Source organism: Mus caroli, unplaced genomic scaffold (assembly GCF_978045245.1).
Source record: "Mus caroli unplaced genomic scaffold, Mus_caroli_1 scaffold_8, whole genome shotgun sequence".
Classification (NCBI taxonomy): Eukaryota; Metazoa; Chordata; class Mammalia; order Rodentia; family Muridae; genus Mus; species Mus caroli.
The window spans coordinates 76,524,702-76,540,085 of NW_028227263.1; the positions used below are offsets into that span (position 1 = coordinate 76,524,702).

Sequence of the window (15,384 nt, forward strand, 5' to 3'; positions counted from 1 at the left end):
AGAAGGTCATATAAAAAGGTAAATGAGAGAACACCTGGTTTATTTCTGCCTGAGATAACTCAAAATTGGAATCCTTAGGTTGCCAACAGGAATGCAGAAATGCATTCTTGCACATTTTGAGTTTAGGTCTTAAAGAATAACACACGAGGGCACAACTCCCAGGAAACTGCTCAGTGAGGAGGAGATTACCAGATAGGAACAGATAGATACCTAACAAAAAGGGAAAGTTCTGGAGGAATGTGAAGATGAGAAGATGAGGAGAGGAAATGTAAAGAAAAGGAAAGAGGGCCACTAGCTCACAGCTCCTACAGAAGTCGTCTTATTAAATGGATTCTTACCACAGGACCAAAACAAACTGTCTTCAGAGAACTGAGAGATGTAAAAGGTTCCCAAAGAAAAAAGTCCCTTTCTAGACATTGCTAGAAGAAAGAGGAGGTTCACATGACCTCACCCTGAGACCCACAGAGCCGAGTCAGTCCCAAAAGCAGAGAGAAAAGCAGAAGGCTGTTAACATCTGCATTCGTGAATGTGCGTAGGTGTGTCACCAGCTAAATGCTCAAACAGAACAGTGTCCCTGATATCAGAAAAGGAAGGTTTAATAGATTTAAAATTGAGCGATGGATATGATCGATTGGTTGATTTTTCTTTTTTTTTTTCTTCTTTTTTCTTTTTTGAGACCTGGACCTGGAACTGTCAGGCTGACCTTGAATCGCGAGCAATCTTTCCACCTCAGCCTCCTGAGCACTGGGATTACATGTTAATGTTAGATATTAATAATAAACCCAAGATTGCAATTTTTTAAATGCGTAATTTTTTCTTTAATTTATTTATTTATTTTTATTTTTTAAATTAGGTATTTTCTTCCTTTACATTTCCAATGCTATCCCAAAAGTCCCCCATACCCCACCCCACTCCCCTACCCACCCATTCCCACTTCTTGGACCTGGCGTTCCCCTGTACTGAGGCATATAAAGTTTGCAGAACCAATGGGCCACTCTTTCCACTGATGGCCAACTAGGCCATCTTCTGATACATATGCAGCTAGAGACATGAGCTCCAGAGGGTACTGGTTAGTTCATATTGTTGTTCCACCTATAGGGTTGCAGATCCCTTTAGCTCCTTGGGTACTTTCTCTAGCTCCTCCATTGGGGGCCCTGTGATCCAAAATTGGACATAGTAGTACCAAAGTATCCCGCAATACCTCTCCTGGGCATATATATCCAGAAGATGTTCCAACCAGTAAGGACACATGCTCCACTATGTTCATAGCAGCCTTATTTATAATAGCCAGAAGCTGGAAAGAACCCAGATGTCCCTCAACAGAGGAATGGATAAATGTGTAATTTTAAACCAATAAATTACTCCATAGAACTGCCAGGCAAAAGTTACGTAAATAAAAAAGTTGCAGTGCGTGGAAATCACTTCATAACATACAAAGCAAGGTAAATAACCAAGCAATGCAAAGAAAACTGGGTACACAGGTACACTACTGAAACTCCAGGAATATGAGCCTCATGTGAAGAAGGTTGCCGAAAGTTCAAGGCCAGCCTGGGCTACGTACTGACTCCAGTAGGGTGCTGGAGGGGAAGACAGGGGATCATGGAGCACCACAGGATATTTTTATGCCTCTGACTCTGTGCCTCTTCTTATTCCAGTTTCTCTTTTTCTTTTTCATGTGTTCTCAGAACATCTGCAGTCTCCAGCACCAGTTTATTGGCTCCTCCTGTGAGTGACAGGCCAGAGTGTCCCAAGAATCCTTAATGTATTTTGTGTCAGGGGCCTGTGGGTCACTAAGGTTATTAATAAACAGTGCCTCTTGTTCTAATTTTGGTCCCTCCTCTCCGCCATGCCTCTCCTGCTGCCCTGCTTTCTCTTTCAGCCCTCCTCTCTGACCCTTTTCCCCTCCTCCCTGACACAAAGCATTCTGCCTGCATTTTAGCTCAACCTCTGGAACTTCCCATAATGCTTTTTCAATGTTGCTAGTCCTGCTACATTTTCACGGGAAATTTAATTTTTAAGAAAATGCTTAGTGTCCTAAATCAATTTGATGCAGTCAGTACAGCCCTGTGATATTACACGCAGGCAGGAGAGACCGACGGGCTACCCAAAATTGGGGCAAAAAGTGAACAGAAAAGCAGGAAGGTGTCTTGTCTCTCAAGAGTTGCTGTGAGACTAGAGACACCAATCCCAAGCTCAGCCAGAGCTGGAGAGGCTTCATGAAATGAACAGATATGAAGTGAGAGACAGAATACAGGTTTCTACTTTAATATTTTTGTACTTGGTTGATAATATAGAAATACTAAGCTTAGCACCACATGTATAGCCTGGAAACTTGGTGTTAGTTAGGATCATATGGGTCGTCTTAGGTATGGATATATGTGCATCAACTTTGGCTTCCATTTAGAGATAGATCAATCTCCAGAATTTATGTTCATAGCAAACATTTTTCTTTTCTTTTTTTAAAAAAAAGCACATTTTATTTATTCATTTTGTGAGTGTAGGGTATATGGGGCATTCACTCCACACATTCATAGGAAGGTAAGAGGACAATTTGTAGGAGTCAGTTCTCTCCCTCCACCACGTGGATCCTTCCTGGCATCAGTAGGTCATTAGATTTGGTGGCTGAACCATCATGCAGGTCCAAATTGTTCCATTTCTTCTGACTTTATTATACAAATAGAAATTGTTACATTGCAATCACTAATCTCTCTCTCTCTCTCACACAGACACATACACACACATGCACACACACACTACAAGTGCTCTGTTACTTTCTTCTTATACATGCATACACGGCTGCATCTATGAAGAGAGGTCTTGGGTTACATATACCAGTTTCCCCTAACAATGATAAAGCAGTGCTTTCATATAAGAAACTACGCAAGGAGCCCATGATTCTGTGTTGAATTATACATATCTTTCAAATTAACCTATTGTACTTTTTCTGAGTCAAGAACACATCATCTTTTAAAAATGTGTTTAGAGTACCTTTCGGACATTTTCATACAGAGTAATGAATTTTTTTACCATATGATTAATCTGATTCCAAACTAAGGTACACACATTGTCAGCTCTCTTTGGTTTGCTTTGGTTTGCTTTTAATGAAAAAAACACAAGTCTAAAAAGGGGTAGTTTTTGATTACTAAACTAATTATAATGAAACATACTAGTTTTGTAAAATTGAAAGAATTGTTCCTGGTTTTGATCTTACCAAAATGAAGAGGGGAAAAAAGTTGCATGTGAACTTTAATAAATTGAAGTGAGTGTGTGTGTGTGTGTGTGTGTAAGTGTGTGTTGGTTTGGTTTACTGTTGTTGTTGCCAGAGTCTTACTATGTAGCTCAGGCTATCCTAAAACTCACTCTATAGACCAGGCTGGCCTCAAACTCACTGACATCCATCTCTTTCTGCCTTCCTAGTGCTAGGATTAAGTGCAACACCTGGCCTCGCTATGTGGTTTGGTTTTGTTGCTTTATTGTGTTTTTTGAAACAAGGTCTCACTGTTACAGTGATGCTCCTGCCTCAGCCTCTCCAGTGCTCAGATTACATGAATGTGTCACTGTGTCTAGCTGCTAATTGGGATATTTTTTTCAAAGGCGTGTTCTCCTTATTATCCACAGAGCTGGAGGAGAACCAACCCCAGAGGTAGAAGAAAGTTTTTGCTGAATGTCTACTCAGTATCCCAACACATGTTCCAACAATGGCCTGCAGCCATTCACCAAAGCATGTCCCTTCCTCTAAGGGCTTCCACACAGCGCCAACATGAATAAGTTATTGTCAACCGCTGAATGCAGATGAGAAAAAAAATAGGGCTTCCAGATGTCAAGCAACATCTCCAAGATATATAATTATCAGAGCACAAAGCAGGGATTCAAACCCAGGCTCTGCTGGTCAAAGTACCACTTTCAAATGGTCAGGAGTAAGTGGGACTTGAATGCTTACAGCCTAGAGGGTTGCAATGACAAGGGCTTAGGATTACACCCTGATATTACTGCAACCAAGGCTTGAGGTCAGAAATGTCTGATCACTTTGATAAAATAATCTGAGGCCCTAAAAAGCTTCCCAGGAATCACATTGGAAACTCCTATGGCTTGTATCAGGGTGTGAGTATGTATACTATATAACACGCAAAGCAATGTGGGGTTTGTAGGCTTCGAGCTTTTGTTTTATGGACTCAAACAAACAAAAGTAAAAAGGTGATTGCTTCCAAGGGGTCCCTTTTTATTTGATAGATAAATAAATGTTCCAAATAAATGTTGTTTTGTCCCACCATCACATAATGAGCTAGGCTGCAAAGTACAGTCTTGCTGCATGGTAGACATTTTCTTTTAATCTCCACTCTGTTTCAAGTGCTTCAAATACCAGCCTGGGGCCCGCTGGTGGTGGAAGAGGGAGACGGAGGGTATTGAGTATCCAACTACAGTTCTCAGTGCTCTGGGGATAACATTTCTTATGAAACCTGGCAGCCTTTTTGTTCTTCTTCAGCCTTTTTAACACACAGCCAGGTCTCCCCGTCTAGCCAGGCCTGCTGTGGTCACGACTGAACTGGGCTAAATTTATGCCACTGAAAACTCCATTGAAGTAACTCCTCGGCACAGTCAGTGGGAGTTGTGTGTACGTAAGCACAGAAGATCTTGGCCTGCCAAGTGTAATAGCATCTCTGCCCTTGGAGATTATGGGTATGATATGGGTGAGTGTAATGGAGAGGGCTGTCTGTGTACACATTTCAAGTGACTTGCTACACCCCTTTCAGATGGTTGCTGTCAAAAGTATTAGCACATAACACACACAACAACTGTGGGTCATATTACCTGTGGCCTCTGCTCCCACAGAAAAGCTCCTCCCATATTGTGCAGCAGGTGAGTGCATCAGGGGATACTTATTGAACACACAAAGGAACAAAGGCTGCAGACTTTCGTTCTTTGAGCGCCCCTGTACTGATACAGAAATGAGAAAATAGCCAACCTACATCTAAATTAGCATGGACAGTTCAAAAACGTAAAAGATGTCTCTAAAAGACTGAAATTTCTAGCCTCCTGAGAACTTGATTTAACATAGGGCAGTGGAGTGAGGGAGTAATCATACTGCTATATACTTACTCAGAGACTCCCAGCGTCGGGGCTTCAGTGTTGGTGTTTGTGGAAAGGGAGGACTGTGCAGATACATCCACGAAAATGACGATGCTTGAAACAGTTTTCTTCTAAGCATGTATTCTTGGCTGAGTCTTCCTACGACCAAGAAAGGTAGAGAAGTTTAAGCAAAATGAAGATCTATGAAACACAAGCATGATCATTCAGCTCTTTTTTTTTGTATTAAAAATACCTAAATTGTTTGTTTGTTTCTCAGCTTGCTATAGGCACAACCTCAGCGGAATGTGTTCTCCTTCTCAGAATACAGACTGGACTTGCATGTGGGTCTTTTCTTGCTTCCTCAGCCAAATACAAACACAGTAGAATCACCTTGGGCTTGGTTTGGGACTGGGCCTGTAGCTCAGTGGTGGAGCACTTGCCTAGGTTGTATGAGGACCCGCTGGTGTTCTCTCAAATCAAAAATGATCACCACTGAGGTGGTCGTAATGTTCAACACATACTCTTCTCTTTTCATGGCCAAGATTATATCTTTATTGTCAGTTTTTTTCTTATGTGCGTGTGTGTGTGTGTGTGTGTGTGTGTGTGTGTGTGTGTGTTTGCACATGTGCCACAGTCCATGTATGGAGATCCTAAAACAACCATGGGAATCTATTCTCTCCTTTTGCCGTGTTGGTCTCAGCGAGCAAACTCAGCTCATCAGGCTTGACAGAAAAAACCTTTACCCTACTGAGCTGTCTCTCTGGGCAAAGCTTTCTTGATTTATAACATTGAATATCTGTTATGGTTAGAAAGTACGGAGTTGATTATATTACCTGCTCCTTCCCTTATGGAAATGTATTCATTCAAAAGCTCAGCATAATGGCAGCAACTGCATTTCTTTATCTTTCAGACGTTAGAGTTATAAACAAGGCATTGCCTTCCTTTTCAGAACGAGTCTCAACCTATCTTACCTTTATCATAAATGATGCATGTGCTGTCTCAGGCACTAATGTAAGTGCTTTGCATGTGTTAATTCATTTAATCATAATAATAATGTCATAAAGGTAGCATGAGATAGCCCTACTATGTTTCCATTTTACAGGTAAGAAACAGGCACAAATAAAATTAAGATGCCTACGTGCATGGCATATAGGCAAGCCCAGAACTTGAGAAGAGGCTAATCTCGCCTTGGAGAACATTGTATTATCCACGGCTTACGAGCTGACAGAATAAGAATGCACTAATTTTTCCCATAGTAACCTCAGAAACTCCAGAATCCCTGAAATGGTCAAAATTTAGTTCAGTAATTGAGTGGAACTATGGAGGGGGAAATTAGTGCTAGTCAGTCTATAAAGCAACAAAAGTTGAGAGTGATAGATTCCCAGAGCTCCCAAAAATCCAAAGCAAACTGAAATTTAATGGGGATAAACATGAAACATTCTTAAAAGCATTAAATCCCCTGTACATACCCAGGATGATTGACATCTGACTTCAGGATATAGGGCTTCTTCCTCATGAGGGACTGTTTAAAGCCAGTAACAGGACACTGTCTGTGATAGTCCCAGAAGTTCTGAGGATTTTATTTGTTTCAAGAGACCTTTTAAGATACTCTGGGAAAGCAGGCCAATTCAGGGAAGCAACAGTCCTTGTCCTGTGTAGGAATCCAGAAAATGGATCCAGTAAAACAAAAGCCCTGGGTTAGGAAGTGTGTCTGTTATCTTTAAGTACTGAAGTTTCTCTTAGGGTAAAAATGATGCCGCTGAGGACAGAATCCCACCCAGTATGATTTCTGCTCCCATTCACAATCAAAGCTGTCAATAATCAAGCATTTCTAAAAATGGTGCCTTCTCCTCTATCTAGCTGACTTGGTCCAGGCCTTCACACATGTAAGTTACCTGCTTAGAATCTGCAATTTACAAAATCTCCCTTCATTTCCTTGAACGGCTGTCCATCTCCAGAATGCTGGCTTCAGCAGGCACCAGAAACAGTGTGCCCCCAAGCCTCCTCCCACAGGTAGGTGTTCACGTGTTCTTGATTGTTACAGAACCTTAAATGCAAACAAAAACATTACTTAAAGGTTATCTGGTTTACAGGTAAAGCAAGGTCAGCAGGCTACATAAGCATGCAGAACTGTAGGTCCTATCTCTGGTATCACAAGGAATTCCTACTCAGTCTTTGATGTGATCCACACATTGCCATGCAACAACTCAGTCCTAACCTTATTCTAGGAAATTGGCCTGGTCCCCAGTGACCACCCTATCATTTAGCTGAGCGCTTACTATCATTTCTAAGTTAATTTGGAAGCTAATTGTGAATGTCAGGGGCTCTGACCTTGTAAAATATGGTAAATTGTTGAGATAAGCCAGAATCAGAAAGAGCCAACATGGAAGAAGTTGAGGTTTTGTGAGCAGTTTTGTAAGTTGGACTAGAGTGGTACCCTCTTGGTTGCCTTCAATGTTGCTGGATGATGGGATCAAAATGCCTCAGAGTCCATGTCACAGCTTCAGTCTAAGTTTCTTAGTTCAGCATTTATTTTTATGGTTTTTTATTGTGTACATGCATATGTCTGTGTGAGGCTATGTGCACTTGTATGCAAGTTCCTGCCAGCGTTAGAGGCTGCAGTTGCTCCAGCATGTGTGCTGGAACTAAACTTGGGTCAAAATGTTTAAGATGCAGAGCAAAAAGCTCTCCTATTTGCTAAACTATTTCTCCAGTATCTCATCTAAGTCCATCTTTCAATGACTTTAGAGGGCTAGGTAGACAGTTCAGCAGATAAAATTGCTACCCCTGCAAGCCTGACTGTCTAATTTCAGTTGGTCCCGGAGTAAAAACCTGTGTGCATACGACTGTAACCCAAACACTCTTGCCGGGAGATGGAAAGCAGAGACAGGAGAATCACCCAGAAGCCATGTAGCCAGTAGTGCATAATGTAGTAACAGAAATGAGAGAGACGCTGATTCAGTGAGGTTGGAAAGTGAGCTTATCCCAAAAGTTCCCTCTCAAATGCTGGGGATTGAAGGTATGCACCACCACGAATGCCTGGAACACAAAATAAATGTTTTAACTATCAGCAGAAAAGCTACTGATATTTCAAACAACTGGCGAGCGGGGGTGGGGGGTGGGGGGAGCTTTAGAAAGAAGACTTCAGCCTCTTCCTGTGGTTGTTTCCAGCTTCTCAGGCTACCAGAGATATTTAGTGTAGTCTGGTTTAAAACTCCTGCATGCAGGCATTGCGAGCACAGGTGACACTTCCTGTCTCCTCAGCCCTGCTACAGTTGGAAGGCCTCTTCTTCTGTGATGGATACTTCCCATTCTCCATGCTTCCTCACCTCTGTGCACATTTCAACAAGCAAGGTCAGGCCACTAGCCTCGGGATTACATTAAGAAAAGGTAAGTACCTTCAAACAATTTTGAAATTACCAAAGTTCTGAAAAAAAAAATGGGAACAGTTCGTCCTCTAAAGGGGGAGGAGCCTGCATTTCAATCTCATACAGTTTAGCCACTGTCAACTTCAGAGTTTAGACCAACTGTTCTAGATGGTTCTATTTTGGCTAAGATGTCTGTATTTGCCAGGCACTATGGCCCACACCCTTAGTCTGAGCACTTGGGAGGTAGAAACAGGCCTAGCTCTGTGAGTTCAAGTCTTCTTGGTCTACAGAGCAAGTTCTAGGCGAGCCAGTGCCACATGAGATGAGACCTTGTCTCGGTGAAAAAAAAAAAAAATAAAGATAATAAAAAATAAAATCTTCGGATTTGCCACCTAATTTTTCAAAACACTCACCTTGGCACAGTTTGCATAGTGATAACCTCTCTATCTTCCCTTGGTCACTGATTAACCTGTAATGTATTCAGAAGCAAAGTTAAATCAAAGCGTTGTCCTGATTAAACAGAAGGTGTCAGGGAAATCTTACTTCCTAATTTGTTTTGCAAACATCATTTTTGAGACACATCCACCAGAGTAACTGCATCCTGATACAACAGTTACAGTCGGACTTGACCCGTGTCTTCACTGCAGGGGGACCTCTGTGTCAACTCCTTTACCTAGAACACAACGTTCTGTGTCCTACTTGCTTGGACACTTGCTTGCAAGTGACAACAGGGCTTTCTATCTGCTTTTCTTTGGCTCTGACACACAGGTCAAGAGAGGGAAGTCAGCATTAGGCTGAAATTCCTTGCCTTTTACAATCTCCTGCTTGTGGACCAGAGCCGAAGGGCCCTGGGCTACAAAGTGTAAACAAATCACTCTGGCCTCCTAATCTGGGCAATTGCTCCTAAATGCAGTTGCCTCTTTCCAGATAGAAACTTTACATGCTTTTTAGGGAATCTGGAATTCGGCCTCAATTGGCAGAGGAACAGTTTGGAGTGTCAATTCAACCTTTTCACCAGTACTATGATCCCTGGAAACAGCCGGGCGAAGACGCAGGTGGCTGTGGGAGCCTTTTGGTAGATTCCACTTTCTTTCCTTACGCTCAAACACCTTTCTTGTGTTGTCTCCCAGTCCCAGCAGGCAGAAGTGTGGGTTCAAGCTACGCAAACAGTGTTTTGTTTTGTTTCGTTTTGTTTTGTTTTGTTTTTGAGACAAGGTTTCTCTGTATAGCCCTGGCTGTCCTGGAACCCACTCTGTAGACCAGGCTGGCCTCGAACTCAGAAATCCACCTGCCTCTGCCTCCCAAGTGCTGGGATTAAAGGCGTGCACCACCACTGCCCGGCCTCAAACAGTTTTTGCATAAGCTGCAGAGACTGAAAGATACCGGCAAGACAATAGACAGGTTTCAGAGCAAACCTGAACTCCAGCCTAGCATAATAGACAACGGTTACCAGTGTGCACCATCACAACTTAGGCTTTAGACAGTTGTTCTGTGACGTCATTTTCAGGTTCCAATTGTGCCACTCACACTGTGTGAGGAAGACAGTGTGGGGAAAGACTGGAAAGGACTCTTTAGTGATTTAGGCTGCCTGATGGAGGGCTGGCTCCATCACTTTGAGCCCTGTTTCCATATCTGCAGGCAAATTCGGTGCGACATTAAATGAGATAAAAGACACCGGCCAGAAAAGATATAAGGGCAGGTCATATATTACTATAAGAGAGAAAACATTTCGCAAATCACATTTGCTAGGCCAGCTAAAGCTGCAACCTACACAGCGTAAGAGATGACATTTCTTTATACTGGGAAATCTTTAGCTTAAACTTCAGTAGAAAAAGGGCAGGGGTGGGGAGTATGACATCCTTTGTGACTAAAGGCAGTAATAAAATCTCAGAGAATTTTTAATGTGTTTGTTTGTTTGTTTGCTTGCTTGTTTTTTTTTTCTTCTCCCCTCCCCACCCCCCCACCCCGCCTTAGACCTTCCTTCCTGCTTCTTCAAAACTTCCCTGGCCACATTTTCTTCTGAATATCACCAGAGTGTGTACCCCAACTCTGTTAAATATTGTTTAAATAGTCTGCCCATTCTCTCCTTCTGATCTTTCTTTTCAAGTCAATCTTTTGCTGTGACCTTTTTAAACCTTTTTCTTTAAACGCCTCTCTCTCTCTCTCTCTCTCTCTCTCTCTCTTCCTCCCTCCTTCTCACCCCCTCCCTCCCACCCTCCAACTTCTCTCTCTCTCTCAAATCATGTATCTAACTAATCCAGTTTGCCAGGTAGCAGATCAGAGGACCATGGGAGGATTGGGAAACCAAGTCCTTCCGACCTGAGGGATCAGAAGATGAGATGGGACAACTTCTCCTTGTTAAGGTTCCCTGCCATGCCCCCCAAATTCTCCTCAGTACTCCCTACTGCCTTTGCTTGTCCAGAAATAGGGGGTTAATTCTCTCGTGCACAGTCCATAGCAGTTTGTTTTGCAAACACCACAATTACATTTTATTTTGATGAGCAGTCTAGCATTGGACAGAAGCACTGAGAGACAAAATGGGACATTGCTGAATTAGGTCATTTTTATAAGCAGTGTGATCTTGAGTGACTCCTATAGCATCCCTGTGCTCTAGCACCTTCACCTGAGGAGTGGAAACAGCAATGCCTGTCTGGCACTGTGGTGAGAAACTGAGCTTCCTTAACGCACAGCTTAGCAGAGGGCCTTTGCTTATTAAGTACCCTGTAGAAGGTAGCCAATAATTCTTCATCCATGTTCCCTTACTAAAAACAATTTTCTGTGGACTGGAGGTTTCGCTCTATTGCAGAATGATCACCCAAGCGTGTGCAAATTCCTGGGTTCAGACACAAAATGACAGGCATATTTAGCAACCAGAAGACTACGACTTCCTCTCTGGGTGTTCTTCTTCAGCTGTTCCCACATCTGTCACTGAAAGTCTCTTCATATATACCATTCTTCTCACCGTGTCCCAGTGAATGTCAAGGAAGACAAAGCAAGTCAAAGACATTCCCAAAACACCTTCCAGTTCTGGCTAGCCTGACCTATCTTGCAGACATCATCAGCTAAAGTGGCCTCAAACTTTCATCATGAACCCAGACAACAACTGCGACTTACATCCATGATACTGAGTGGAGGTGTGGATGTGAAAAGTGGAGGTGTGGATCTGAAAAGGATTTTAATGGCCTTCTATTCCACTTTCAAATGCCCAAGAGTAACACTTTGTGGTTCCACATGGGTCTTCAGTTAGCCTGAAGCCCTACTGTGAGTTTTCCATTGGAATGAACTCACATTTCACATAGCCAATCCTTATGTTTAGGGCATGGCTGCTATCTTTACCTCTGTTGACTAAAAAAATATAATATCTTAAGTGAAATATGCGAGGCACTTTACGTACAGAAGCTACAGTGTACAGAACGCTCGCATCCTCTTGTCTCAATGGTAAATATAACACCAGTTTTACTATTCAGAAAACACAGTACAGAGCGCATGTTTCAGCGAGGCACTACTGCTGGAGAACATCTCCTTGTATTTCCAGTTGTGTTTATTTACCATGGCATTCCAAGTCACCTAGAGGGTAATTTGCAGTTTGTCTAATTCTCTTCCCTTTGAAGTTCCCCAGCACATCAATGCTCATCCTGGGTTCGGTTAAACTGTGCCCTCAAAATCAAATGTGTATGCGCTTTTCCCTCTTTGTTTTTCATACCTTACCCCCCCCCTGGATTTAATTTCCTCCATTCCTATGCTAGACAATTGGGAATGTTTAAAGGTAAATCCTTTACGTCCGAATGATAGGCGCACAGTTCCTACTTGGTGAGCTTCTGTACAGAGACAGCATGCTGACCATTACATAAAGAGGGCTTCTTGTGTACTGATGAGCAAGAAGCAAGCTGGGAGAAATCTCCACCTCTTCTGTCTATAAACAAAGGAGAAGCCAGCTTCCAACTTTTGCTGTATCATAAGATAAACTAATCTTAAATGACATGGATAAAGCTTTAGGACATCAAAGAGCCCCGAAAAGATCATTTCCCTAAAACTACAAGTTTGGTTCTTGATGTTAAATGGAAGCTTTGCTGCTAAATTACACTGAAGATCTATTTCTTTCTTTCACCAAACAAAAGTTATTCTGGGATAATCCTTTTCTTGAGAAATGTGCGCTATGTAAAGATTCTAGCCCCTCAAATACTACCGTTACCTTTTCAGAAACTGACTATATTTCATACTATTTAAAAATTAAAAACCAAAAGCACGAAAGTCAAGGGTTCTTTCTTCTTCTGATCTATAGTCCCAAACTACTGTTCATAAAAATAAACTTTACAATGTCTTTGAGGATCCCAAAGAACTCTAGTCAAGATTTTTTTTGGCTCGAAAAGAAAGCGGTTTTGATATTCAAAAATTTGGCCTCTCTTAGTCAATCCCCAGAAGGGGGAAAAAATCAGCTAATCTTAGTAAGATGGTAAATTGAAGGGATTTGGTCTTCTAGCATGATCCTCGGTCATATTTTAAAATACGATCAAAACAGTAAAGACTGGGAAAAGACATTGAAAGCTCAAAAATAACTCATAAAAGTTCACTCTCTCTTTAAGGAGCTTTTCTGTGTCCAAATTGGAGACCGACTAGAATCGTGGTGAAAAATAGCTGCAGCCTTTCTTCTGGAATTTTCTTCTGACTGGCAATCAAAACTGTGCACGTAGCATTCTGGGCTACCAGGTCATTTAACGCAGGGTTGAATGTCAAGGTTTTTTGCTAGTCAAGTACTCCAGGTGTGAGAGATTCTGGAAAACAAACCAGCTGAGAGGGGACCTAGCTAACAGGACCAGGGAAAAGACCTGTGCAATACACAAGCCCGCATGCGCTACTCCTCGGGCACACGGTGGCATGCACAAAACCAACTGGGCTCTCTTCTTAGGTCCTTGATAACTCAGGCATATTGTGAGCTCTGGAAAGAATTTTAATCTACATGGTTTGAAAATAGAGGCCTTTTAAATATGCTGCATACAATGTGTGATGGTCATCGCCGAGACGCTGCGCCATTATCCTTTTCCATTTGGAATGAATGAGGCTAATTAATTTCAGGCCATACTTGATGAGGTCAGCACCATCCGAGGGGTGCGTGCTAGACATTGCTAATCTCTTTCAGCTGAGAGTGATGAATTAAAGATGAAGCATGCCTTTGCAGGCCTAATTTAGAATGTATATCAAAAAAAAAAAAAGAAAAAGAAAAAGAAAAAAAAAACCTACAGCAAATAATACTATCCCCACTACAAAGGAAAACTTGTTCTCTCAGGCTCCCGGACTTGTGTTGATTTTAAAGACTTTTTTGGTCCTCTTTGGACTTCCAGCTGTGGATGGGTGAAGCATCTCAAGGAAATCAAGCCATCTCTCTCACACACAGCCATGGGGACAAAAGGTGGGATTAAAGGGAAGAAAGAAAGAAAAGAAAAACAAAATACAAGAATCAGGTTTTGATCCCTTGTGTATTAAAATTCCACGTATATATTAGGCACCAGCCCTCCCCACCCCCACCTTATTTATTTATTTATTTATTTATTTATTTAGAACTACCAAACTAGGAATACCTGCATCAAATCCCGGCCACCCAGCTCTGTTGAGTAATGCTCTAAATGAGGCTGCCTTTTTTTTTTAAACCAGATATCCTAATGAGGCTTATTAGGTTTTTCCATGTCTCAATTTTGAAAGCCAATAGAGATTGACCAGGTAGATAATGTGATACCTTTTATTAAGCCAAGAAAGATACTGTAATACAGATGCCTCCGGGCCAACATGTTCTTATGAAAGTTAATGCTAAGCCAACTTCCGAGTTGTGAAAAGGGAGGTACTCCCTTCTAAACGCTGAAGAAGAGAAAGAATTAGTCATGATTTCTCAAAGGTGACTATTACATATCCCTAAGGGGAGTAAGGAAGGAATTTTAACCCACAGATTGGCAAGCAAAAAAAAAAAAGTGTCTGGATATATCGTGAATGAGATTCACTGACAGATTACTCGAATGCTTTTGGGCTTTCTAACTGGTAGGCAGGCCAGCTCCTGACTTTAGATCCCAGTAGCTCTCATTAGAACAAGACGCTTCAAATTACGTCTAATCTACCGGCCGAATCTATCTTTCATCCCTTTAATTGCTACTGAAAATATTTATATTTCTTAATAATGCACATTTTTGTCTTGTAACTTCTGATGAAACCCAGATGCATTGTCCCAAAGCAAGCAATGACCAAGCAAAGATAATGTGGGATGGGGGGGGGGGGGCGGGGGAGGGGAGATTTAAAAGGTGTGCTTCTCTTGCTGGGGAACCATCAGAGGAGATGGTCTGCAACAGGTACTCACTGGATGAAGTACTGCGGAGATCTAATAGAAATGGGAGGTTATTTTTCCTTGCTTCTTTGCTTTTGCACACAAGGCTCTCAGGTAGCCCAGGGTGGCTGGGCTATATAGCTGAGGGTGTGACCTTGAACTGCTGATCTCCTCTCCGTCTCCACCTCCAGAGGACTGGGATCTCAGGAATGTCCTGCCACACCTTGTTGACTAAGAATTCTTGTAGGATGCCTTACCAAAACTCCAGCTATCTAGCTGGTTAGCTTTGTAAGTTTTACAAGAAATGATTGTGACAGAGATTTAGAAAAATTTTTTTCTCGTTACAATCAGTAACAACTTACACAAAGTATCACCTCTCTCTCTCTCTCTCTCTCTCTCTCTCACACACACACACACACACACACACACACACACACTATAATGAAGAAATAACCAGGGGTACTGGTTAAACAGGAAGCATAATGAGAAATGATATTTTCAGAGATGTATTGATTCATGGTTTGGGGGCCAAAAAAAAGGGGTTCATGTCAGTGTTGTAACCAATTAGCTGAGTAAATTCCCCCATGCCTCTCCAGACCTGGACTCATGTTAATTCTGTCTGGAAAATAAAGTAGCCGAAGG

The 15,384-nt window shown here is 42.0% G+C and overlaps 1 long non-coding RNA gene across 6 annotated transcripts in view; it reads right to left on the minus strand.

Annotated features, from left to right (window-relative positions):
* LOC110297832 (uncharacterized) overlaps nt 1–15,384 on the minus strand; it is a 41,339-nt gene that overhangs the window by 11,149 nt on the left and 14,806 nt on the right. For 2 of the 6 annotated variants that reach the window (XR_003837139.2, XR_003837142.2), the window contains exons 2-5: nt 6,963–7,114; nt 6,537–6,718; nt 5,098–5,226; nt 4,810–4,935 (exon numbers count right to left, since the gene is read on the minus strand). This is a non-coding gene — a long non-coding RNA (uncharacterized LOC110297832). Of the gene's footprint in view, nt 1–4,809; nt 4,936–5,097; nt 5,227–6,536; nt 6,719–6,962; nt 7,115–8,848; nt 8,905–15,384 lie in introns of all 6 variants that reach the window. The other 4 variants (XR_015047867.1, XR_003837141.2, XR_015047866.1 and 1 more) reach the window with 4 other exon arrangements.